This window comes from Cupressus sempervirens, chromosome 5 (assembly GCF_028749045.1).
Source record: "Cupressus sempervirens isolate cs-2001-9-10 chromosome 5, ASM2874904v1, whole genome shotgun sequence".
Lineage (NCBI taxonomy): Eukaryota > Viridiplantae > Streptophyta > Pinopsida > Cupressales > Cupressaceae > Cupressus > Cupressus sempervirens.
The window spans coordinates 927,101,746-927,128,745 of record NC_143122.1 but is presented as its reverse complement, the minus strand read 5'-3'; the positions used below and the strand labels follow the sequence as shown (position 1 = coordinate 927,128,745).

The 27,000-nt window shown below is 33.7% G+C and overlaps 1 protein-coding gene across 1 annotated transcript in view; it reads right to left on the bottom strand.

Annotated features, from left to right (window-relative positions):
• The window catches only part of LOC149558997 (L-type lectin-domain containing receptor kinase IX.1-like), a 172,109-nt gene that overhangs the window by 5,280 nt on the left and 139,829 nt on the right, over window positions 1–27,000 (bottom strand). The window lies entirely within an intron of this gene.

Sequence of the window (27,000 nt, the reverse complement as noted above, 5' to 3'; positions counted from 1 at the left end):
CAAGGACATTATTTAGATAGAAGATTACTTTATATTCTATACAGACATAAGTGGTAGTAATCCACTAGACATCAGAAAGCCAAATCCCATGAGTACAATGATTAAGATCAGGAATAGTGACATATATATCACATAAGTAACAAGAGTTACATTAGAAATTGCAACAGTATAGATCACCCATCATTGGGTCATCACCATTACAAAGATATTATATCAGACAGAGATCAAATAAATATCCAATGTCTTTACAAACCAAACTGAATCAATCATATCACATTTCAATAAGGTAGATATCAGATACAGTGAATAACTTCAGACCAATATGGTACATATCACTTTTACATTATGATAAATCTATAACAGTGATTACTTGGTCTTGCAAATTACTCTATAGAAATTCTAATGATACTTATTGCAGATTAGTAATCAACATTAGATCGTCAAGATCTATGACATTAGGTCATTTAGTTGACTATCACTATACTTCCAACTTCAATATATATAATCCTTGTTTAGTCTTTGATATTGATTGGATTGGGAATTTTCACAAAGTCATTTTCATCATTATTGGAAGTGTTTTTGGTTATCAAAGTTTGATTGAAGATATGAGAACTACTTAAAAAGACATTTGCATATTGTTCGTCTATATTCTTTACCAAAGATTAGTTGCATCTCTCTAGCAGCGAATTAAAGGATATATCAGAAGCATGGGTGATATTACTTGTACATAACATCAAGATACATGCACAATTGCATTGATATATCTACCCCGAAAAAATATTGTTATTAATACCTAATATTTATTTGTGGCAAAATAAAGAATTGAGTATAAGTAATAATAGAAAGAAGTTTATTGTGATTTAAAATATAAGTATTTAGTCACAGACCCTTAGGAGTCATATAAGGGAACATCAAACATTAGCTCTAACCTCAAATAAGGGATTATTAACAAGCTAAAAGTTATCCTTGTTTCTGAAGTCAAATCTCTCTTCTTCCAAACTTTCCTTGTCTGATTTCTCAGGACAACGTTTCAAGTCATAGGTCTCAGCTAGGTTGTCCACTTTATCATTTCTTCCTTTGTCTTTTGGTTCCTTGAAGTGTTTTTTTCCTACACCTTGATTTTCTATTTTTTATGTTTTCATGAACATCTATCAACTTATCATTTTTTCGCTTATATCAATCCAAGGTCCTACGATATATAGTTGTTGATCTATTCTTGCTTAGTTTCTTGTTAACTCATCCTTAAAGGACTTCAATGCTATATGTTGAGATTTTTGACAAGGTAAATTTGAGTGAAGTTCTTTAAGCAATATTTGAATTACAATACTTAGTCTGAATAATCTCTCCTATTTAATAATCTGCAACTTCTCTCTTTCTTGTGAAGCTATCATCTTGGCATGCCTAGATATCATAGAGCTCTTTCAACATCTTTAGCATGATCCCTTAATTTCCCTAGTTCTTCACTTGCCATAGTTTCATCAAAAAAAATTCTCACCTACTTGTTCCTATCCTTAACTATCACATCTCTTTGTCTATCTTCCTCGAGGTGATTAGATTCACCACACAATGTATTTTTTGATTGACTAACATTAGAAATATTACTCTTCTCATGCACAAACACTGACATGCTAGTCAATGTCATGTACTTTTTAAAAGGTGAAGGATAATTTTGATCAACATCCTTATCTCCAAGCAGCTTCACATAATCTGAATGATGACCCCTAGATTCAATCCCTACTATGTCATCCTCAATGTATGACGTTGAGATGCAGTAAGAACAATCTCATAATCATCATCAATCCATGTACTCATTTCATTTGTGACAGAAGGAGGACTCAAAAAATTAACTACTTCTATTCCTTCCAAGTGTCAAAAACTATTTTCTCTCCTTGTATCTTGTTACCACTGTTTTTGGTGGTCTATTAAGGTTAGATTCTGAAAATCTTCCTCCCATTCACTTCCTAACTTGGTTTTTTCTCATTCTTCCTTTATCAAGTGAGGCTTCAATTTTTCCTCTTTCTCGGTTTGAATTTTGTGGTTGTTTTATGGAGACAAGTAGCTTTAGGATTTAAATTCTCCACCTCTAGCTCATGGAAACCCTTTGCTTCTACATATGCAAGAATCGGTCTTTTGTACATAGCACTATGCATTGGAGTGGCAGTTAGATTTGTACTTTTTACACCACTTACCAATATTTGGCATGAGTAAATTTTTCTTGTTTGCCCAAAAGTGTTGACTCCTCAATGATAATCTATAGCATAGCTTTAATTTTAATCGAATGAATGGGAACAAGCAACTAGAACATTTCAGAACTACCAACTGCTTTAACGCAAATGCGCCCAACTTCACTCACAGGTCAGCTAGTAATGTTCTTATTGCAATTGCACCATGGAATGTAGCAATCATCATAGACATCTTTAAGATATCATTTATCCTTGATAGCTTCCAAGAAGTTCTCCAAATTGGCATAGAAATTCCTTTTGTCTAGTCCTCTCACAAATCATGGGCTCGCCACCATTTCTCAACAAGTGAAAAGACATTTAGAGGAGCAATCATTTCATCAAAAAGGTCATTTGTAGATACATATGAATTGAACTAACTTGACTTATTATCTGATATGTCTACATATATTTACCATCAAATAACAGGAATGTCTAAATTCACTTGGAATCTAGGAGAAACTCAATGACCAAAGGTTTTCCATGACAATGAAGCCAATAAAACCACCCATTTATCCTCATCGCTGTCTGCATCAGAATTCACCTCAATAAGGTATGCCTTACCCTTACCAAGAGACCTATGTCCGGTTTCCAATTTTCTTTGCAATGAAAAAAAAGATTCGTTCTTCTTAACTCATTACTTGATTCTTTTGCTAACTTAGGAGATGTGACTTTAGGCTGATTAGGAGCCTTCAAATCTGATTTTTGATTCCTGAAGTTCTTATTGTATTGCTCAAAAGGAGGTTTGACTTCAACATCAAGAGCATGGTAGAAAATTGTATTGCCTTCTCTTCTATAGGCTTGAGTGCCAAGAAAGATTCTTATTTATGAACCCATGGCCTGGCTGATATTTCTTTGGTTCCATTGAAAATTGGTATATTATTTGTTCAAGGCATCTTTATACTCAATTAGCTGTAAGCTTTGTCTAGCTTGTCAAAGCATGAAGCCTTAGATGCATAGGACAACAATCTAAACATAGGACAAAATAGAGAAATATTTAGTATCTTATTGAGCTTCACTTTATTTCGAGAATAGTTTAATATTCTCTACTAAACATGGCCAACCATGTGAAGGTGGAAGCTAATTTGGCCTCACCCCCCTCCCTCTAACATCACTCTACATTCCCCGTTAACATCTAACATTCATTCATTCTTTCAACCATTAATAAAATGTAACATTCAATCAATATCACATGATAACATTCATTAACACATTAGATTCGTTAACATGCAACATTCATCAATATTCTGCATTAACACATAATTCATGAACATTCATTAGCACATAATTAAATTCATTGAGACATAGAATTCAGTCATTATCAATTAAGGTATGTAGATGACAATCATTTCTCTTTTTTCTTTCTATTTCTTTTTTCTATGTAAGCTCTAAGAGGAGCATCAGTGTCATCATCAATTCCCCCCTCATCATTTGTTCTATTCTCTATTCTTGATGATCTCAAATTCCTATGTTGTTGTAAAGGGGGGTCCTTTGCAATAACAAATAAAAGAAATAAATTAAAAATAATTTATTATAATTGTTACAAGTATTTAATTATTTTAAATAACATAACTGTGGCACTCTTTACCTAATCTGACCACATCATTTTGTCTGGACTCAACGTCAACACAGTCATGAACATCGACCCCTCGATCCTCTACAACTGCTATACAAAATGTTACATTAATCCAAACACCAATTGCAATTACATATAAAAAATTTAATAGAAAATGTATACCTCCACCACTGGGATGCACATCATGTGAACCTTCGACATCCATAGATTGTGTAGATGGATTGTCAGACTACATTCCAACATCCTACGCATTGTTATCATTGCTTGCTTAAAACAAATATACTCACTTTATATTGGAACTTAACATCAAATAGACTAATTGGTAAAGTATTCAATTTGAAATAAGTTTCATTTAGCTTATTTACCTGTGGCTTAGATGCATCATTATTAGAACCTTCCACACTAATTTCAGCTCGTAGTTGTTCAGCCATGACTCTATAGCCTTATTGGAAGCCAATTCTCTTATCCTCTTTTATGAGGCATCTCTTGAACTCTGAGCCCTACATTTTTACGTGGTATGGTGAATTTTACTTGCATTGTTTCATCAACCAATGGAGGGTAGTTAAAATATCAAAAGGAAATGGTAAATAGTTAGCAGGGTTTCCAACCCTTGTTACACCTTATTTTGGTCATGTTGGAGTTGTTCTAAACTATCTTTGGTCTTTGGGAGTCCTAGAGGATCCAATTTCACTCTTGGTTGGGTGTGTAGAATAAAGGTCAAGTGCTGCAATCTACCCTATCACTGGTAACAACAAGTTTTCCTTAGACCTGATTTGTTTTGGGTTGTGTTTATGTTTGTTTTGATTTCCATTTATGTTAGAGGGTTGGAGTTGTCCAAAACACTTGGTTTCAAGGTTGGGTGTATGAGACCTTGAATGGTACAAGGGAGAAGTAACTAGTATGCAACCTTATGTCATGAGTGGGGTCCATGAATTAAAGGAGTAGACGTTGTAACAGTAGATTAGTTCTTAGGCCTAAGAGTGGTTAATGGTTATTAAATTAATATTATGATCATGAATGATCTTGGATACTCAAAATATGTGAGGATAAGAAGCCTATAATATAGGATTAAGGCATCTATCAAAGTTGCCAAGTGTTGTAAGAATGTTGTCATAACAACATTTTGCACTTATTGCAAATATTCCATGCAACATGGATAGCCTTGGATTCCTTTGATTGTGGGAGGTTATTTTCAACCAAATAGGCCCTAGAATGGTGGAGAAGGCACCTAATGGAGTGATGTATTGAATCTCCAAGCATTGGTTGCATATTGTAAAAAGTTTGAGTTAATGAAGTGGCTAGAAAACTCTATTTTTGAAGTGATATTTCATTTTTTGAAGGAACAGTCATACTTGAAGCCTAAAACATGTTGATACAGTGGTTGAGACATGTTCTATAGTCATTTTGAAGACTTTTTCATGTTATGTGTTAAGGGTTTGGATGAAATCTTGAATATGATAAACCTAAGAGCCAAGAACCTTCCCAAATTAGTAAAATGGGATGGAATCTGAATGAATTCAATGTGAAGAAGGTTCCCACAATGAAGTTTGAAATTTGTGATGTTTTAGTGGATTTTGCACTTAGATCCATCTAAGTGAAAGTGAGAAAGAGAACCAAAATTATGGTGTGGATCATCCAAGGTGGAGTTTTCAAGGTGTGACTCTTGTAGTAAAGAGTGAATAGGATTTAGTTAATGATCTAATCCTATTAGGAGATCCTATAGAAGCATAGGATACTAGGAGATAAGAGAAATCTCTTGGTGGAAGTGGAAAACTAAGCCTAGGAGTTTTATCTTACACTAGTGCTTCCAAAGCGTGTTACTCTGCATCATATATTGGTGTGGAGGAACACTGAGATCCAAGTTGAGGATTAGGAGCATAGACAAGCTAGTCTATCCTAGCATTTCCCATCACATTATATAAAAAATTTGATACAATTTTTCATTTACTAATACTTACAACTCTTGCTTGAAGTTTTGAAAAACCACCAGAGCCAAGCTTGTGTGTCCCGTGCTTTTCTAGTCTTGCCTTTGTTGCCTTTGATGTGTCAGGCAATCTATGAAAAGTTTGAAATATGTTAGATAGTATAAATATAGAGGTTAATTAGTACATAATTAATTCTCAATAGTATCACATACCTTGACATACTCTTCACTGGTGTAATATTATTTTTCTTGTCAGCTTTATACTTTCCATCCAAAATCAGAGCCTGCCACTCAGCCTTAGGAACATAGGGTGGACACTCGTACCTGGGGTTATCCCGTAAATTTTTTCTATACTGGTCCCTAATATACTTCAAACATAAACTAGCCTTTTCAAGGAGCTTGTTTCTCTCGAATGCATGAGGTCCAAAGAGTTGGGTCATGCTCTCTATAAGATCATCTTTCAATGGTTTGCATTGGTTATTCCACCTTTTAAGTAAAAAAAAACATGTTAGACTCATAAATGAAATGAAGCTACCTTTAATATAGTTCAAGAAATGGATGAAAAGGAAAACTATTATAGCAATGATATGAAATCAAATTAGTGGTTTGGGGTTTTAGTTAGGATATGATGTTCCACCACGTATGCAGGGTGGGCCCATTTATTCACAAACACTCATCACCAAGTTTTCTCCAAAAAACATCATTCCCTACAAAATAATCATGGGATCATTAGTTGATGAAGAGTGATCAAAAACTAAATTACTATTATATCACTATAGAATAATAATAACTTTAAAGTACTTGGAACTTTGGCTACTTTTAATGGAATGCCTTCATTGTCGCTAATGATCAATATGACATCCTTCACCGTTCTCGTACTAGGAACATAGGAACATCTAGGAAATGATGCTGCAGCTCCTATTGCAAAAAGTTTCATAAGTTTCATAAGTCTTTTTCATGAAGTATAAAATAAAAAATGATAATTGATGTTAAAAAGTTGTAAAAAAAAAATTGTTTGTCGCTGTCATAAGAGAGAAAAAGAGGGATTTGTGTACCAGCAGATGGTGCAACAATCGATGCCTGTAAGCTGTGTGTTGCTAACTCAGCAGTTGGAAAGAGATTTTTTGTTGTCCTGGATGGAGGCGGCATCATCATAGGATTCAATTGATGTGAATATGAAGAATAAAATTGTTAGAGCATGCATAAATATGGAACACGTGGACTAGCATGGACAAGATTGTTAGAGCATTAAAAAAAAGGATTGTTCAAGCATGTATTGTCAATGATTATGATCATTCCTATATATATTTAGTGGAAAATAGAAGTGGGGAATGGAACATGTGATCTACCTAAACCACCTACAGCACCTTCGTCATGGGAATGGGGCTTGAAATCATCCAAAAAACTCTGTAAAGACAACGCATCCATATTTTAATTTATGCCATAAAAGAGCATAACATAAAAACCATTATTGAACTCTTGTTATAATTAAAAATTTCATTAATACTTACTTTTAAGGTTTCAGAGGTGTGCATCAATTCAGATCTCCTTTCTCTTATTTCCTGAGTAGTAGGCTTTATGGTTGCCAAACGTAAAATTTCTCTGCCAATTTTCTTTAGCAACTTTTTAGTTGAACCAATCGGGTCATCGATGTCTGCTAAATCAATATAAAAAGGGTCCTCCTCAGGGGGGGGGGGGCTGTTGATCAGGGAATGCAAGTTCCTTTCCCTCCCTCTGACCACTGGCCCTCTCTAACAACAATAGTATTAGTATTATCAAAATTACTCCAAAAAAATGAAGAAAACAACATTAACAAAATAACATTTTGCTTCTATCTAGTTTGTACAATTACAATGAGTTTTACCTACTCGTGTGTAGATGAGCCAGGAACATCACTAGCATCCCCTTCGGGCAATTGCTCCATATTGTGCCTCTGTGTCAAAGATCAAGTATAAAAATGTTAGCCAAAAATTTATTGACTAAATGGTATGTTGGAGTCATTGATTAGAAGTTGGTTTAATAGTATTTACCACTCCCATGATAGTAGCCTCATTTTTATCTATGCGGTTCAAATTGTAATGAATAAGAAGCTCTTCCCCTGCACGTATTGATTTTATGGCACAGATGAATACATGATTTCACTCGCATGCCTCAAATATGCAATTGGGTTGCTTTATAGTTGACCCAGGTCATGTATTATTTATAAAACCCGCAATATTCCCTATTAATTTTGGCCTTCCATCAATGTATATAACCACACTTTTACTTTGATTATTGTCTTTCTGTTGTATATAATTTGCCGAGAGGGCATACCTATGCATACTCTTTTTATATTGAACAATATGCATCCAAATTTTTTAATCATAACATGGTCCAACATACTCCATCAATTCAAAAACTTTTTTGTAAGACACCTTTATGCCATCCATAGAAAATAGGCCCAAACCATGTAGTGATGATGGTGCTATGTGATATATCCTCTCGTTAACACAAAAATTAGTGTTTATTGGAGGAAGTTCCTTAGGTACCCAATGTTTCTATAGATGTTGGTACCTCAAGGACACCTTGATGTTGCCTTCCATCTCATCATCATAAGAACATGACCCCCCTTGAGCAAGGAAAAATTTCATGTGTTTATTGAATTTCCTTCTAGTCCTTTGACCTCTAGTTAATCTCCATGTTTTAGATAAATTGAATGTCTCACTTTCCTCTTCTATTCCTATATTTCCCTCACTCAAGGAAGACACTTATGACAAATACCTATTCACCGGTACCTGCAAATAGGAGAGATCTTAGAAGACATAAATCTTACTATTGATAAGTGTATTAAATAGACTGTCTATAAGGAGTATTGACTTATACCTGTCAATCCATGAGACTATGCGGGATGCTCCTGAAAGGGGTTTAGTTTCCTGCAAATGTAATTCAATTATCATCAGCATAATCACATCATAATCATAATCACATCCATCATTAGCAACACATAAAAATTAAAAACATTAAAAGGTACACAATAAAACACTTAAATCAGGCTCACATTATAAGCCTACTAGGGAAGTAGGCCTAGTGAAGGGCTAAAACTGGGTTTTTGTATCAGCTGATGAGTTAAGGGCTTAGTCACCTTGGCGACATCCTATTTGAATTTGTTTAATGTGTGTAGAGTTGGAGGAAACACCTAGTTAAGGTGAAGTTAAGTTTGGCCCCTATTGAGGCATTGTGAGCATTTGATAGTTTGTTGATTAGATTGCTTGGATGAATCCATTGGATGGATTAAGGGACATTCATGAGATTATTCCAAAGATGTAGAACCTAAGGTGGCATAAGGATTTGGTGTGCACTTTGATAGGTTATGGAGTTGGCTTGGATCAAGGAGAGGGATATTAGGAAGATGCTTGGTTGGTGTTGTGAGAACACTATGGAAGTCCCTCTTGTTATGAATGATTGCAAGTCCACCTAGGGTCTCTGCATCACCTACAAAGGTAGAATTATTAACCAACAAATTGGGTAAGCACTTATATTATGTTTTCCCTATGAATTTTATTCTAGGTACAACTCCCTTTTATAATTATTTAATGAATTCCTTTTTCTAAACTAAACACTTACAAATGCTTTTGACCTGAAAGAAAATAAGGCTCAATACATTCACGCATCAATATGTGTTTTAAATAGTTTTATTTAATTAATTTAGATTAATAGTTAATTTAGATTAGCAATATTCTATTTGTAGTTGAAACTTGTAGCTTTTAAATAGATAATGAATAAACTATGTAACCATACATATAAGACTAATATATTTCTATCAAGAAATGAATATTAAATAGATTAAGGATTGATGGCATACCTCTAAATTCCATCATCATCATCCTCATCATCGTCATCATCATCGTCATCATCATCATCATCCTTGTCATCATCATCATTGTCGTCATCATCATCATCCTTGCCATCATTGTCATCATTGTTGTCATCGTCATCATCGTCATCATCATCAACATCAACATCATCTTCATCATCATCATCAGTAGCATCATCATCATCATCATCTTCTTTTTCTTCATGAAAATTTGTGTTAGGAACATCATCCAATAACTGTCGATCATGATCACCATCTACATCATCTTCTACTTCTTCGGTATCTTCTTCTTCCATCACATTATACTTTATTGGCCTTCCTCTCGGTTCATGTCTAACAACAAATGACCAACCTGGTTTATGTGGAACCTATGAGTAAAATACTTGCTCACATTGGCTTGGAAGAACATAAGGGTCATCCCCAACTGGCTCAAATGACCTTGTATTAACCATTGTAAATCCATTATCATGTTCAATAACAGTTCTATCAGGATCATTTGGATTAAGTTGTAGCCTCTACCATTTGACAACGAAGAGTACTAATTTGAAGGAACTAAAGTCACACTCAAGTATCTCATCCAAAATGCCATAGTATCGATTTTCAGACTCTTGAGGATGTAAGTCATTTCTAGATGAAATATTAGTCACTTGAAAGATTGTAGTTATTCTTGAATCACAAGTTTTCTTCGTGTCATCCAACACTTTGACAAAAAAATTTTGACCATTACAAAACATAGCCTTATGGTGTTTAACCTACAATAATATGTGAAACATGTCAAAATTATTGTATCATGAGTTGATAAACATACGGGTGATTAATAAATTTGTGCATACTTGGAAATATCTTGAACGATGTGCTAAATCTATTTCCCTTTGAGTAACATTGGAATCTCCATTACGATGAGCTTCTTTAACCAATGAAGATACACCTTCCCATGTTAATGTGTGACTAGAATGTTGACATCATTCAATCCATACTGTTATCCAATCAAGATTGTTTGCAATATAAAAATTTAGCACATCCCACTCTCGAGCACCTGTACAAAAAAAAAATAGACAACTTAGAACTGATTTATTTTGAAGATTAAGAAATAATTTATTACAATAACATCTTATAATTTATTACCTCTCACTTTTCTCAATGTACCTTTCCCCATCAAGTACTCCCCTTCTAATTTTTTAAAAGGCTCGAGATCCCAAATGCAATCTACACGGATATTTGATGCAAACTTAGGAAGATATTCAGTAATGTACACCATAGTCTAGTATACCATATATCCATCTACCATAGAACCCTCAGGATGTGCTCTTTGTTGAACCAAAGCCTTCAAAGATTTCAAATGCCTCTCAACCATCCACATTGACCTAGTGTGTATAGGTCCACACAATTCAATCTCCTCAACTAGGTGTATGAGGTAGTATTTCTATGCATTGAAAAAAGTTGGAGGTAGATACTTTTGCATTTTACACAGTAAATGAGGAATTCTTCTCTTCCAATAATTTATATCTTCTTTATGGATTTCTTTAGATGACAACCACCTACATTAAGAGATTCCAGTCACAAAAAATATATAGATATGAGACTTTACAAAATAATATACAATAGATTACATAGCAAGAAAAAAAATTGTGAATATAATAAATATATACAACAAATTGAATAGATATTACTTCTTACCTCATATATTTTCCAAGATTGTATATCACTTGTTTGATGTTATTGTTGAAGTGCTCTGGGAGAGATAGAGGAAGCACATACTACAGTAATTATAAACCAATCATTTCATTGTTTTCTAACATAACATAACGAATAGTATATGTAGTTTATGAATATATTGTAAATACAGAAGAACATAACTTACCTCGACAAAAGTATACCAATCATGCATTTTGAGCCCTGGCCCAAATTCACTTTTTTTGGATATGAGATTGTTTATGTTCATAGCAAATACTATGGACAATCAAATTTTTTGTATGACTTCTTTTATGGCATCCCTTTGCTTCTTCGTTAATAACCATGGAAGGGCACTTATATTAATCTGATCTCTGTTGCTATTTGAGTGAATGAAATTCTTCAATGCATGATTGGATTCATGTATGACAATTTTTTCTTTGTCACACATTCCATTCAATATTTTCCACAATGTCTCTGTTATACTCTTTCCAATATGCATAGTATCAAACAAATGCACAATTTGTAAGTGCTCATAGTACGGCAACCTACTAAATTGTCTGGGATAGCTTTTTAGTCTCTTTGGAAGGTTGTCAGTATTTCCTTGACAACCTTCACGATCATCAATTACATAATTAGTAAAAAAAAATCACAATAGAAATATATAAATTACAAACATAAACCATTAGGTGGAACGGCATTACCTCGATCATTAATTCTATTATATTCCAACTTCCATAGGCGAGGTGTCATTCTTTGTGGCTTTGATGTAGTCTCTTCTTTCCCATTGAAAAGATGTTTTTCTGTACTTTGATACTTATGATTCCTGTGGAGGAAGTGTCTACACTCATCAAACACTTACTTTCCTAAACTTTTTGAATGACAAGATTTCATCTTTGGACCACAAACTAGACATGCAAATTTTCCCTTTGTTTGAAGACCTACAAGATAATGATATAATTGGATTATTAAATATGTTGATCTTTATAATTAGAATTATTGTACGCAACTTGAATTCACTATAACATACCACAAAAATGTGTTAGCCCTGGGGCATCATGTATTGTCCATGCAAGTATTGCATGGAATTGAAATTGTCTTTGTCCTATTGGTCTAGACATGTCATACATAGTGACACCATTCCATAACTCCACCAACTCATCGATAAGAGGCTCAATATATACATTCATATATTTTACTTGATATTTACCTACTTGAATGAACAATAACATTACATAATTATTGTGACCGTTTTACTGCAAAATTTGTAAGTACATGTAAATTAATAACTATCAAATGATAAGATACCTGGAACAACCATTGCCAACATAATATGCTCCCTCTTTATTGACATCCACGGAGGAATGTTATTGTTGATAACAAAAGTAGGCCACACTGAGTAAACAGATCTAATCTCTCCAAATGGATTAAGACCATCCGCTGTCAATGAAAGCCTAAGATTATGAGGTTCTTCTTTGAAGTGTTTCCATTTTTCCTCTATGTGTATAAATACCGAACCATCCATAGGGATTCGAATAATGTCATCTCAACTTCTATTATGTGCATTATAATCCATAAATTGAGCCAAGCTACTACACCTGAATAATTGTCGCATCTGTGGAATAATGGGGATGTAACGAAGAACCTTTTGAGGTACCTTTTTTGTTAGTCGATCTATTCGATATCTACTCATATGACATAAAGGGCATTGTGTTGCAAATTCATGTTCTTTATAATATATAATATGATCATTGGGACATGCATGTATTGCTTCATACTCCATTCCAATATCTTTCATAACAGCAGTTAATTTTCGATATGAGCGAGGTAGAATATTTGATGATGGTAACAGAAACTTTCCTATCAATCTATAGAAAAATATATAAGTTGTTAATATAAACACTATTAGTGTTACATTATTCAACCTTTGTTAACTATAAAGACATATATGATATACCTTAACATATGTGACATTGTTATTTTGGATAAACCATTCATAACCTTTAAGTTCAACAACAACAATACAATAGAGAGAAGAGTTGTTTGGGAGTCTTTATATAGGGGCTCGTATGCCTTCTGAAGTAGAGGTACATTGAGGCTATCATCATCATCATGATTAGATACACTTGGACTAGATGTGTCATGGATCAATGTATTTATACCATCCTCTTCAATTGTGTTTTCTAGTGCACGATCGTCATCTTCCATGGGATCATTATCTTCACCTTGGATATTTGCACCTCCATGTTCCTCCACTTTGAAAACCATATTCTTCGAATTGTTGTGGTTCATATCATGTACTTCCTTGGGAAGATCAACCTATATAAAATTGATTAACATAAATAAACCATGATCATCAACTCATCATGAAGTGATTTCATATGTATATAAATTGTTAAAATGATATAATGAACGACTTACCAGTGGATGATAGTCATGCCCCCCTTCAATGTGACCATTCTCCCTACAATGTCTCTTAACTATTTTGATTAGCAGTCTTCTATGGTTTAAGCCCTTACAAATATTGCAAGGACAATAAAATTTTCCATCACCTTTTCTTGTCAAGTTAGACCACAATCTAGCGATTCTCTCCCTGTTTTGTTCTTCACTTATATTATCTAACATGATCGTTCTTTGCAGGAAGCAAAAATCGGGCTATGAAAACTTCGGTCTACAACTTCCACAAACTAAGAAAAACTGTCAAAAGTACACAAATCTTCTTAGACCTAGCTAAATACTTTAATATTTTAAAAATACTTTCTTTGAATTTACTCCTAAGATTATTTGTAAAACTTTGACCAATTGCCTGAAGGTCTTATTTCAAGAGACCTTACAAAATTAAGCCACTAAAAGCAATTTTAAAACATATAAGCTAAAAGTCTAGTTAAAATACACATTAGAATAAAAAATATACAATTTTGATACCCAAGTGCCTGGCTATAACTCGTGCAACGGCCTTCTTGCTTAGCTGTAGAAGCTCTCCAACAATCAAATTATACAAACTACAAGGCCTAACAACAATTTCAAAACATATAAGCTACAAGTCTAGTTAAAATATACATTAGATTAAATTCAACAATAGCAAGCAATGTTATTCAGAATTAGATTCAACAAACCTTAGTAGTGTAAATAGCCATCTCCTCTAAACTAGACTCTAGACATGAGGGAGCATTCACATACTCTTCCCCTAAAGGTATCTTGAAGAACAAAAGCCACTATTCTTGAGTTTGTGAATTGCACCTTGAGATGAATGAAGCTTAAAAGGAATGAAAATTGTTTTCATACATTTAAATCAGGATGTAATATTTATTCATAAGTATATACCTTGCAAGTACTTAAAATTGTTGTTATATGTGTTGCAAGAAAAGAAGAAGTTTCAAGATAAGTTTACATTGCTATTATATGTGTTGCAGGAAAAGAAGAACTTTACATTGCTTTAACTTGCCATTGATGAGTATCATCTAAGACTTTTACACACTTTTATCTGTATGTTCAGTGAGCACAAATAAAGAACCATGGAAAATGTTGAAAATAACAAAACAAATATGTCATCAAATGGAATCCATAACAGTGATGACGAGATAGTGAGATGGACTATTATAGAAACTCAGAGATGATAGGACATGACAAGATGTACATTTACCATTGTCTAGAGGAGCATCATCATCAGAGGTTATAGAAGAGCTATCAACAATGATATGAGTAGATTTAATGACATTAAAACAACATGATCACAATCAATTTTAGTGAAGAAGAAGATCAAAACTATGATAAATATTAGAGAGAATGACGCATATGATGAGGGGTAGAAAGAGAGACAATTTCACCTTTTTGTTAAAGGTATTTAGAGTGTTTGCAAGGAGATTCACTATCCTTGGATAAATTCACAGCTTTTATTTAAAGGATATTCACCATATAATGATCATTAATTTATTATCTTGTCTAAGGGGTCCAAGCACTAATGTCAAAGACTATTTTCTGTTAATAATGGTATGCTTGTTGCACATTGACTTTGCTTGTAAAAGGGGATCTATGCGATGTTGTGGATATTGTGATTTGGTATATAAATATATTGGGATATTTCTTGGTAATGTGAGATCTTATTGAGATCCACCCTCTTGGCATGTTGGCCAATGGAGTCATGTTATTATATTGTAGCCTTCCAACAGATTCTTCCTCAAAGTTTATATATACATTCATTATACACGATGACCTTCTATTATCAATATGAAGCAATTCATAGATTCATACGATTTTTTGAAGAGCAATATTCTAATCATTAGCACTGATCAATAACAACTATGTCCTTGTGCATATTCAGTCAGATGCCTGGGTATTTCTGCTATAGTAATTCAAGGGTTCTCATAATAATCTTCAAATTTATCCCACTATGTTTGATAGTCACTATTCCTTCTCCAATCATTGCATAAAGGTATGTACAACTACACATGACATGTATATATTTCAATCTCTAAAAAATAGAGTGTTTAAATTCTTTTCTATCATACTCTCCAAGTGCAGTTATTTCCAATGATGATGTGGGAACTACTGTCTTTTTCTCACTACTTCACATCCATCTGCATATTTGAGCAATCGTTATGGATATCTTATACTTGTTTTGGTCTTGTCAATATTTGTCATAGGTAGAGATTCATATTTATGTCTATTTGTGGAAAAGTCCACTTAAATTTTTAGAATTGATTGAATTAAAGTCAAATGACAAGTTGAACTCCCATATTCGCCGATTGTAGTGTAAGAGATGCTAAGCATGTAATTTCATGCTGCCAGTTCTTCCATACCAAAATGGAAGTTCACAATCTTCTTCCTTAAGTTTCTCTCTTTCCAATATCTGACTGTGTGTTAATAGTTCCTTTGGTGAATTTGATCTATATGAAGAATTGCATAATATGTTGCCATACTATGCTAGTACATATGTTTCAATAGACCACCCCTTGAAAAACTTAACATGAATCCTCCATCGTTAATTATGCTTAGTTTTAATATAGGAATTGCATCTCTTCTAGTCCTCATTTTGACATTGATGCTGACACTTGTGATCTGGCTCACACTTTTGACATTAATAGCAATATTTAATCATGAATCTCTAACATTCTCTTAATCAGTATATTGTTTGAACATAAGTAGTGGGGAAGATCTAAAAATTGATCATTGAGTGCATGCATCAAATTGGTTTTTAGGATTTAGAATGGTGAAACAATGAGCATTTACATAGTCACACATGAATATTCTCCCCTTGGCATGGTAAAAGGGACTCTAAATGTGCCAAAATTTAGAGCAACTGTAAGATGTGATCACAGAGATGAGTAGTCTCTCGAAGGTAAAGCACTAGACAATGTTGATCAATGTATCTAAAGAAGGTCGGCAGGGATGTACAGTGTCTAAAAAGACAATGAAATCTCCCTTTGATCTCATGGTAGGAGGGGCAACAGAAAAAGAAGTGGGTCTCTATTTCCATCTCAAAAGTATGCCGACTTTCACAAGGCTATGATGACTTGTGAGGGTAGCTGTACGATTGAATCTACCAGCATGTCGTGGGCAGTTTCTCTAGGCTATGGGTGACTTGTGAGGACAATATGCATAATAATTCAATATTTCAACAATATTAATGTCTCCACCAATATTTCAACACATACATTAATCGGTGACTCCAACTGGTAATTGGCACCTTCATCCCTACTAGTCTAAGAACAGGCCATTTGTGTCAGGCAAAACAATGGAATGTGGGAATAGTTTAGGGGTCCTTGGTTGTAATGCACAAGCACAAAGTGATAGTGATTTTTTGTTCATTTTTGTTCATTTTGTTAACATTGTTGTCCTAATTTAAGTGTGTAATGATGCAATTGCTTTAGCAATTTTAATGAACTCGATTTAGAGGTCCATCATTTATTTCTAACTTAATCTCTTATTTGTATCCTTGTATTATATTTTCTCCAATCCATGCTCTACGGTCTCCTCAATATTGTTCTTTCATCATCACCGAAGCTTGTTCCGCATCTTCAACAATGGTGAACCGTGTATTTTGTTTTAGAGAACAGGTTTGGGAAGAAGGTGAGATTTTTAGCAAGCACAAATCTGTCAAGTCTTTTGGCAATGAATTGCTTGCCAGATCTTTACTGGTCCAAGAATATTTTCCTTTGATAGGATGGATTTAACCATGTTTAGATGAATCCATAATATCTGCCACTGATTCACCATTTACATTCTTCACTTGACAACTTCCTTTTTTCCAAAAAAATTTAGAACTATTTAGGCATGTGATGGTTTTAGCATACTTGAAGAGATTCCAACAATGTTCTTTTCATAGTTGGTGGCATAAATGTTAACAATGGTAAAGGGGATGTCGACTTCTTAGAGTTTGAGACTGTTCAACATGTTGAGCATGCTCCTTAGAGTAGGTAGTGAAAAGACTTCTAGAAGCTCTTTTCCTTCAATGATATGTATGAAACTGATTTTCCATGGAACTCAAAATACAAGAGACAAGAGACGGTAGAAGGGTCCATTATTAGATTTTTCTGCATGAGGTAAGGAATTAAGGTGTGATCTGTTATATTGTCCCCATACTTCCAATGTTTGACATTTATGCAAGTTGATAACTTTAGTAGCCTAAAATTATATTCAACGTCTGACAACATTGGAGATACTATTATTTGGAGAAACATTTCAGTCACATTTTATCGAAGGTAGACTCTTGGAGGCATGATATATTTTTTAAAATGCATTGATGTGAATGGCCATTTGTGAAGAATCAAACCTTAAATGCTGAACACTATAGTGGTTGGCAATAAATTAGGTCCAACAATTATTAGGGCTATTTGGATGGTTTAGAACTTCAGCATCTGCATTATTCATCGATTGAATCTGAGTTTCATTTGATTATATTGATTGGTTATGATGTCTGTATTATGTTCACCCACAAAGGTTTGAATGCACTCCAAAATCCCTCAAGTCTTCATTTTAGCATGCAGAAAGTTCCCAAATGCACCAATGTACCCAGAATTGTGACATTTTTCACCACAGGTCCCACCTATCCTCTTAAACAACTTAGAGCTTCATTGATAGTTTGATTTGACCCTACAACTACTAGATTCAATTTGAAGGCTCCAAGAAAATTGTCCTTTATGTGGTTGGCATGAAGTCAAAGAAAAATTGATGCTCATCCATGCCACATTTATTATTGCATGACCGAAAGATTTACATATCATCTCTAGGCCACTGTTTCAACTTCTTTTTTCTAGTGATTTCATCATCATTTCAAAAAATTTAACACACCATCAAGGGTATGGTGAATGTATAGGAGGCTCTTCTAATAGGCAACAAGTGAGATCACATATTTTCACATGTAGACACTGGTGTTTACAATTGTTTGTGCACAAGCACAAAGTGATAGTGATTTTTTGTTCAATTTTGTTCATGTTGTTAGCATTGTTGTCCTAATTTAAGTGTGTAATGATGCAATTGCTTTAACAAAATCCCATGCATGTTTTACACTTAGTTCCAAGGGTTCCTTGGTGAGGCACTACATAGCCAGTACAACCAAAATACTTTCAAATAGAAACTATTTAGTAACCAGGACAGAAAATTCTTCTAATAGAGAACACTACATAGAACTAGATCTAAGACACTATCATGCATAGAACTAAATGTTATGGTTGTGATCTTCTTTTCAAATCTATGCAGCACAGAACATTATACTTATGTGTATAGATGCACTTCCTGTATGCGATCCAAAGCTTGTATGTTATCAAGTGTGTCCAATGATGGGGAGAGACCTTCATGCAAGTAGTAGATTTACAATGAAACAAAAGAAAAGAAAATTTTCTTATAGTAAGAACAAGTTTGTTGTGCTGCACAGGGTACCAACAAAATAGTGTATAATATCTTTTTCTTTACCTGGCTTTCAATGAGGGCTATTAGTGGCAAGTAATCAAAGAGATCTGTAAAATACTTCCATAAATTTGCATTTCCATATTATCTCAGACATTCATCATAAAATCCATACCTAAAATTGCAAGAAAACAAAATAATTCTTGAACACAGTCGAAAAATTAAGATAAATTACAAATAGATTGACAAATTTTGGTCATCTTTCTAATCTTCCCATTCAGATACTAATATTTTGCCTCCCATAATTTAGATATAGCCTCAAATGGCAAACAATGTACGTGCCTACTTTAATCATAATGATACGAAGAAATACTATAGTTAGTGCCCCCCGTCAAACAAGCCAAGAAATAATTTTTTTGGTAATTTGAAGTACCTAAACTGAATTATGTTCCCCTATGTAATTTGAAATTTATGTAACAAATCCTCTTCTATCTTTTAATGAATTCAAGGATGGTGGAGGGGTTAATTTAATATTTACTAAATTGGAGGACAATTTATCTTGGGAAATATAGGAGTTGTATGTGTGTTACGACAATGATTTTTGATCTCTAACTAGCTGCATTTCATAAATGTTGACTTGGGTGAGAAAATGGTTGTATTTAAATTGAGAAATTATGTTAATTCATTTGAATTTAAGAGATTATTGTTTATTGAGCTCACCATTTGTTACAATTCAGCATGAGAGCCTTTAATAGAAAAGTCAAGTTGATAACATATTCAAAAATAATGCATTTGATGCAATCATGCATTTTGCTGTTGTTGCTTATGTTGGAGATAGTATTCTTGACCCATTAAGCTATATTATGATTATGTGAATTTATATTCTATCCGTTTGCAAGTTATGGATTGGAATTATTTGCAAAAAGGTTTTTTAATATCAATTTCTTCTAGAGAGTGAATCAGGAGTGTGTAGTGGTACCAGTGGATTTGGAAGAGAGCGATGGATGAACCATGTTTTTTTTAGCTCTAGTATAGTCATTCATCACAAATCTTACATGTCATGTGTGGGAGTAACTCTAGAATGTCACAAATTAGTATATTATTATAGTTAAAATCTTGTTTATTTTAGTTTTAGTTTTATTTTGTAAAAGTCAATCTAGATTTAAATAATTATGCCTTTAGTTTCAAATTTAATGGGGGAATGAATTGAACTAACTATTTCCTCTTATTAACTAGTATACCAAATTATGACATTCATTTATTTATGAATAAAATAGAGATGCTTAGTAAAAGAAATTTTCTCAAAAATAGGTATGGAGGTTTGTGTTTACTGGAGGGTAGCATGACCAAGCTTAAAAATAATAAGAATGGAAATACATGTGATCAGTGGATTTGTACATGTGAACAATGTGGCAAGCTCAGTTTGTAGGGGTAAGCCATATGGATGCCTAATTTTCATGGAAGAACCTTCATGCCCGCCTTCAACTTGGGACCTCATTGCTCAATTTGACAACATAACAACTCAGTGTCCATTTTTGGCTACTCAAAGTTGTGTCTATTTATCTCCAATATTTGGTGCATTGAGATTTTGGTGAAACTGTTGTTATTTATTTCCCTTATTTACCAGGTTGAATATGTTGAAACATATGAACTACAATTGTTTTCATTGATATGGTTATGGGTTAAATGTAAAATGATTGTCTGATTTTCATTGTAGATATTATCATAATATTTGATTAGACACTTTGAATCTATCAAAGGCAATACTTTCCAATAAAGATTCATCTTAGACCACACCCAATATAGATAATTCCTCACTGTTGTGATTTAATGATACCCTAAATTGTTCCTTCAATAAATCTAGATTATTACTGTAGATACACTGCAGATGCAATAATATCATGGTGACTGAATATACTTTCCATCCACAGATCTCTGTGTTCCCATTATGCTTGGTTATTGTACATTTTTTCATATAAAAAAATACTATATCTTAGCAAGCCAAAAAAATTTCTTATCAAGATATTTTCTTTCATAAAGTATTAGTGACAACCAAAATATAGTGTCAGCTGTCCAAAGAGAAGTTGAAACAAAAAGATATTTGCATGTCACCAAATACCCAGTGGGACTTCACATGCTTGTGAAAGATTTTGAAAGGGTGTGCCTTGATCAGCTTGTGGAAGAGTTTGAGAGGTTATGCCAAATGAATGAAGGCAACAAAGAGAAGGTTCAGATCATTGACATTTTTGGAATGGGTGGGGTTGGCAATACAACTCTAGCCAAAGAGTTGTTTAACCGAAAATGCTCCCAATATGAGTGAGCATGTTTTTTGTTCGATGTGAGGGAAGCCTATGGAAATATAAGTTTTTCTTCTTTACAAATGAATTCATCAAAGATCTATTCCAGATAGATCCATTCCATTTTCAATCTACAGAGGACGGAAAAACTCATATAGTGAATTGCCTAGACAGGAGCAATAGGCTAACTTTCCTAATCGTTCTAGATGATATTGATCACCTATAGCAATTAGATGCTCTACTTATAACAAAAATTGTAAAGAAGTTGGTTTATAGCCTTGTAATAGTTACAACTCATGATGTGGGGGTGCTTATAAATGCAAAAATTAGTGTTGCTTATAATCTAAAAGGGGTGGATATATACAATGCCAGAGAGTTGTTCTGTTGGCATTCCTTTGGACAATCCCGTCCAGCTAAGGGTAATTAGAATCTGGTTAACTTCTTCCTGAATGTATGCAGAGGATTACCTTTTTCACTTCAAGTTCTTGGCAGTCATGTTCATGGCAGAGATTAGAATTATTGGAGGTTAGAATTGAATAAAGTTACCAAGACATTGCCTCGAGACATACACCAAAGCCTTAAAATAAGCTTTGATGCATTGGACTGTGAGGAACAACAAGTTTTCATGGATTTCGCATGTTTTTTTGTTGAAAAATCCAAGCACACTGCCATGGAAGTATGGGAGGCATCATCATGGAGCTCTTGGCATGCAATGGAAACACTTAAAAACAAGTGTCTTGTTCAAGAAATGAAAGGGCATTCATGAGAAACATTAACAATTATAATGAGAATGCATGACCATCTGTAGGACATGGGAAGATAAATTGCAAATAGCTTGAGCCCATCGCATTTTTGGTGGCTAGGAGATAATTTACATCTGGTATGGTTCTATCTCCTCCCATTTTCTACTTCATATATATAATAATAATAATGATTGGAGAAAAAAAGATTCTAAGAGTAATGGGTTTGTTTTGCACCTTGCCATCATCCTCCTCTGAATGTTGCCCTTGGCCCTTTCACTACAGAGATCCCCATAGAATATAGTAGGTCAATGCAGGTCTCTGCCCCTCTCAATGCGTTGAGTTAGCCGATGCAGGTCTCTACCCCTCTCAGTGCCTCGAGTTAGCACCTCAATGCCCCTCTCAATGCTACTAAAGTCTCCTGTGTGCCTTTCCTTTCTGAAGAACCCTGTGTCAATTTCTTTCAAATGAGGTTTTTCAGTTTTTTTCCCTCTTATATCCTAGTGGTGTCACAATTACGACATTTTTTGTCGCAATTATGATGGCATTGGGCTAAAATTGAAAAAAAAAAGGCCAAAAACACATTTCATTTTCTTGCCATCACAAATTGACGTCACAAATTAACCCCTAATGTATTAGTGCATTCATGTGAGTGTTTGAATGGTGTTCATTCCATGTAGATTAGTGTGACACCATTGTGAATCTTGTTGCATTGTGTGGAGTATTGTAAGTATGAAGTTTGGATTTCCTCTATTTCCTTGTTGTATTATGGGTGTTGATATTATTTTGTGAAAATGTGATGTGCTCTTGAAAATTTCTTGTTTTATTTCTACTTGGTTTTTTTTTCTTGTTTTTTGCTTGAGTGTTGTTATGGGCATGGGACTTACACTCACCCTTGTGGGAAGGGAAGATAAGTCCAAGGTGAAGGGCTTAAGTTGGGTTCAAAAAATGTATTGAGAACCTTGGAGTATGGGCTCCATTGTATGCCATAACCATTCATATCTTGCTAGGGGTGATAAGGAAATTATGGTCTAGAAAGGAAGTTTAAGGAGTTGCAGCTAATGGTAGTGGATTTGGAGGAGGAAATGTGGAGGCCCTGAGAGGGCATTAAATTGTTGATTTATGATAGCCCTGAGAGGGCATGAAATTTGCTGAATTATGATAGCCCCGAGAGGGCATGAAAATTGTTTATTGTAGATATGCTTTGGTATGGCAAGTCTCCATTTTAGAACACACCTTCACCCTATGTTTATGGTTCCATCTGTGAAGCCAATGTGAAATAGCCTTGTGGGAAAATTGTTCAAGTTTGAAATGTAATGTTTATGCATTGAAAGATTGTATGTGTATCCAAGTTTGAGTCTTGTTCCCTAGTGCGGGGGTGGTCTCTTTGAGTCCTATGGCTGGGTGGAAAGCACCCATGGTCCTTGTTATTTTTTTGTGTTGCATATGTAAATTTGTGTCCAAGGGAGCAATGGGAATGGCTTGGAATGACCATCTTGCAGATTGATGTTGGATGAGAAAACTTGACATTGTGCCCTCATTTGTGAAGGAGGATTCACTAGCTTTTTCATGTTCTCAACGATCATGTTGGACAATATTCATGCTACTCATTGTCCATATCTTTCAATTTTCATGTTCCTTATGATTTTGAAAAGTCCCTTATGTTGCCCCATTGTGATGGAAGGAGATTGTATCATTGTTTCCTAATGTATGTGTAGGGGAAATAATTGATAAGGTTGTATATGCATGTTTCATTTAGAGTTTATATTTTTATGAAAGCATTGGTATGAGTCGTAGATTTACTTTAACATCGTTGTTATAATTTGAAAATGTGAAAGAAAGTTTTCTCCTTGTGGCATTGTAAATAACTAGTTGATAATAACAATCCATAGATGTTATGTGATACCATTGATTGTATAAATTTAAAACTTAGTAGATTGCTTACAATCTTGTTGTGCACTCAATAATTTGGAAGGAAAATTTTATGTTCATATCACATGCATGGATAACATTGATTTTAATTACCAAGCTTAATGCAATTCTAAGCATAGGAGAAAGGGTTTATGTCACATCCTTGTCTTATGCACTAGTCATCCCCTCCTTGCAGCAGTGGTCAAGTGTTCCCAAGCATAGGTAGTTGACTTGAAATTAAGGGGTGTGGGATAGAAATCCCAAGGGATTTGTACTTAAGAGAAAGTCAAGTTGACATTTAATATGACTTGTTCACATAAGGATTGCTGATTGGAGGGATGGGAAAAAGATGTCCTAAGGCTTGGATTAGTCAAATTTTTGCACATGACCCACGTGGGACCTTGTGGGGACCACGTGTAGGAAGAAATGTGGCCTTGGTAAGAGTTAGGGAATGATGAGGATTTAAGATAGATAGGAGATTCACCTTTTAGATTTGTTTTTATTTTTATCAGATAATTATTTAATCATTTCAAGTCTTGAGTAGAGGATAATGACAGTGTATTTGAGCTTAGTTTAAGGGTAATGTTTATATCAAGGGGCTCATTTAGAAACATGTAACAATTAAACCATATGGTAATCTAAAAGCTCAATATAGGAAAATAAATTAAATGAAATAAATAAGTTTATGAGAATGCATATATAATTGAACATGATGTTAAATACGAAGGGTTTAATGAAATTAGTGTTAAGACTATAAATTAGGATAGTTGGATGTAGATATAATAGGGTTAAAATGAATTAATTTTTCGGGATGATGGGATTGGAGAATGAAGGATAAGGATGGATGGTAGATTAAAATAATAACTCAAATCTAGTTTTATCTAGTCAATAAGCACATTGATAGATAAGAGTTACTAGATAGAATTGAATGCATGACACACCTGTGTAGATGTTGGATTTAATGTCAAGTGAATTTTATATTTGGCTTGAGGGAATGTTAGTTAGATAATGAATGTTGTGGATTTGATTGAAGATATTAGTAGAATATCAAAGTTGACAGAATATATATATCAATTTGAAAATGTAGTGTAGGAATAAAGCATTAGTTAGCTAGTATGTAATAAGGGTCAATAGGCATGTCATTAGAGGTAGCTTGTCAGCTCATGTAACCTATGTATAATTAATGATAATATGATTCATGTACACCACATTTTACTACATTAGTTGCATGAAAGGATGAATACATATATGTCAGAATGACAAGGTATGTTATATACAAACCTTATTTATACACTTGCACCTAATCCTTGCATAAACAATTCATCTAACAAATTTAAATTGACACACTTAATACAATGATGTAGTAGGATGTGTTTAAATACTAATTGTGAATTATTATTGAGTTAAGTACTTTGAATTGGCCCTTAGACTTACTATGAGTTCCTCATTTTATGTGCTTACTAATTCATACTATGAAACTACTTTGAATCTTAACATGCTTTGATAATAATAATATTTATAGTAAGAAAGTAAGCTTATGGTGAATAATTAGATGTAATAATGTAAAAAGTAAATGTAATAGTATACTAATTATAGTAATTAAAATAGTAAATTTAAAAGCATGGCAATGTAGCTAGATTAGTTAGTAGTTGATGAGCTAGATAGTTAGTAATTGTCTTTTGTTAGAGTGAGTTTAATTTATGTATTGAAATAGTAATTTTTGTGTTTGGGAAACTATAGTGAGTGCTATTTTGGTGAGGAAGCAATGTTGATAGAATGCATAAGGATGACTAAATAGAGTAAAGAGGGAGAAAATGACTCAGTATTGGTCCAATCTTTGAGAGGACCTGTAACCAGTAAGATATGGATGCAAGCACATGATACACGTTTGGCACATAAAACAAATTGTTTATTCCATAAGTTGTGTATAGTATGTGTTGAATGATGGATGCTATCAATACAAGTGGCCCCTTCTCCATCATGTAGACTTCGAAGCTACCTTTGGGGCATATCTTTTCTAGTTTCCAATGGTTAAATCTGATATAGTGTGGTAGATAAGTGCACATTTTCTTATTTGACTAAGGGTGCTCATGTGATGAGTACTAAATCTAAATTCTCTAGATACATGTGTTTAATTGATTAAGATATAGTACACTTCCACACCATATAGTAATTGTCACATTAATATATATTGTAATGATTAATGAATGCGTGTACATTGGTAATGAGGATAATAAGTAATTCTGATCCCCTTCCCTTACATGCTAGAATCATGACCTAGTCCATATGATACAATCGATAGACCCTAATAGAATATTAGTATCAAAGGCTAGTTAGGATATCAATTACCTCACTAATTTATTAGTGTTGTATCTTGAACTTGCTCTTTTGACTCATGATGCTAACTTGAACTAGACTCTCATTAAATCTATTTGAAAACCACCTGTGATTAAAATGTTACAACCAGATGACACTATCCACATCAGTCTTGAACTCCTATTCAATGATAACCTTGTTTTACAATATGTAATTTCTTATGAAACTTCATAAGCTACAAAAAAAAAAAAATTGTTTTTACTAGTAAAATTTAGGGCATGACACATGATCCACGATAAATTGAACAATACTAGATACTAAATTAATATTGTATATCATTGTGCACATAAATGACAAAAATATATATCAAAATACATGTATCTATAGACAAAATTTAACACAAATATATATCAAAGATCATGTATCCATAGACAAAGTACTTAAATATATATCAAAATACATAGATCCATATACAAAATGTGGTTGATCATGCCATCAAAATGTGTATAATATCAATGCTTCTGTATACAATGTGGTATATGCCTTCTCAAAATGTCTCATGATGCATCCTACGACAACTATACTATCCTAGGGTGCTGGTGGATGATCAAAATGCAGCCTCTTCGCTACACTAGGTGATCGAATGCC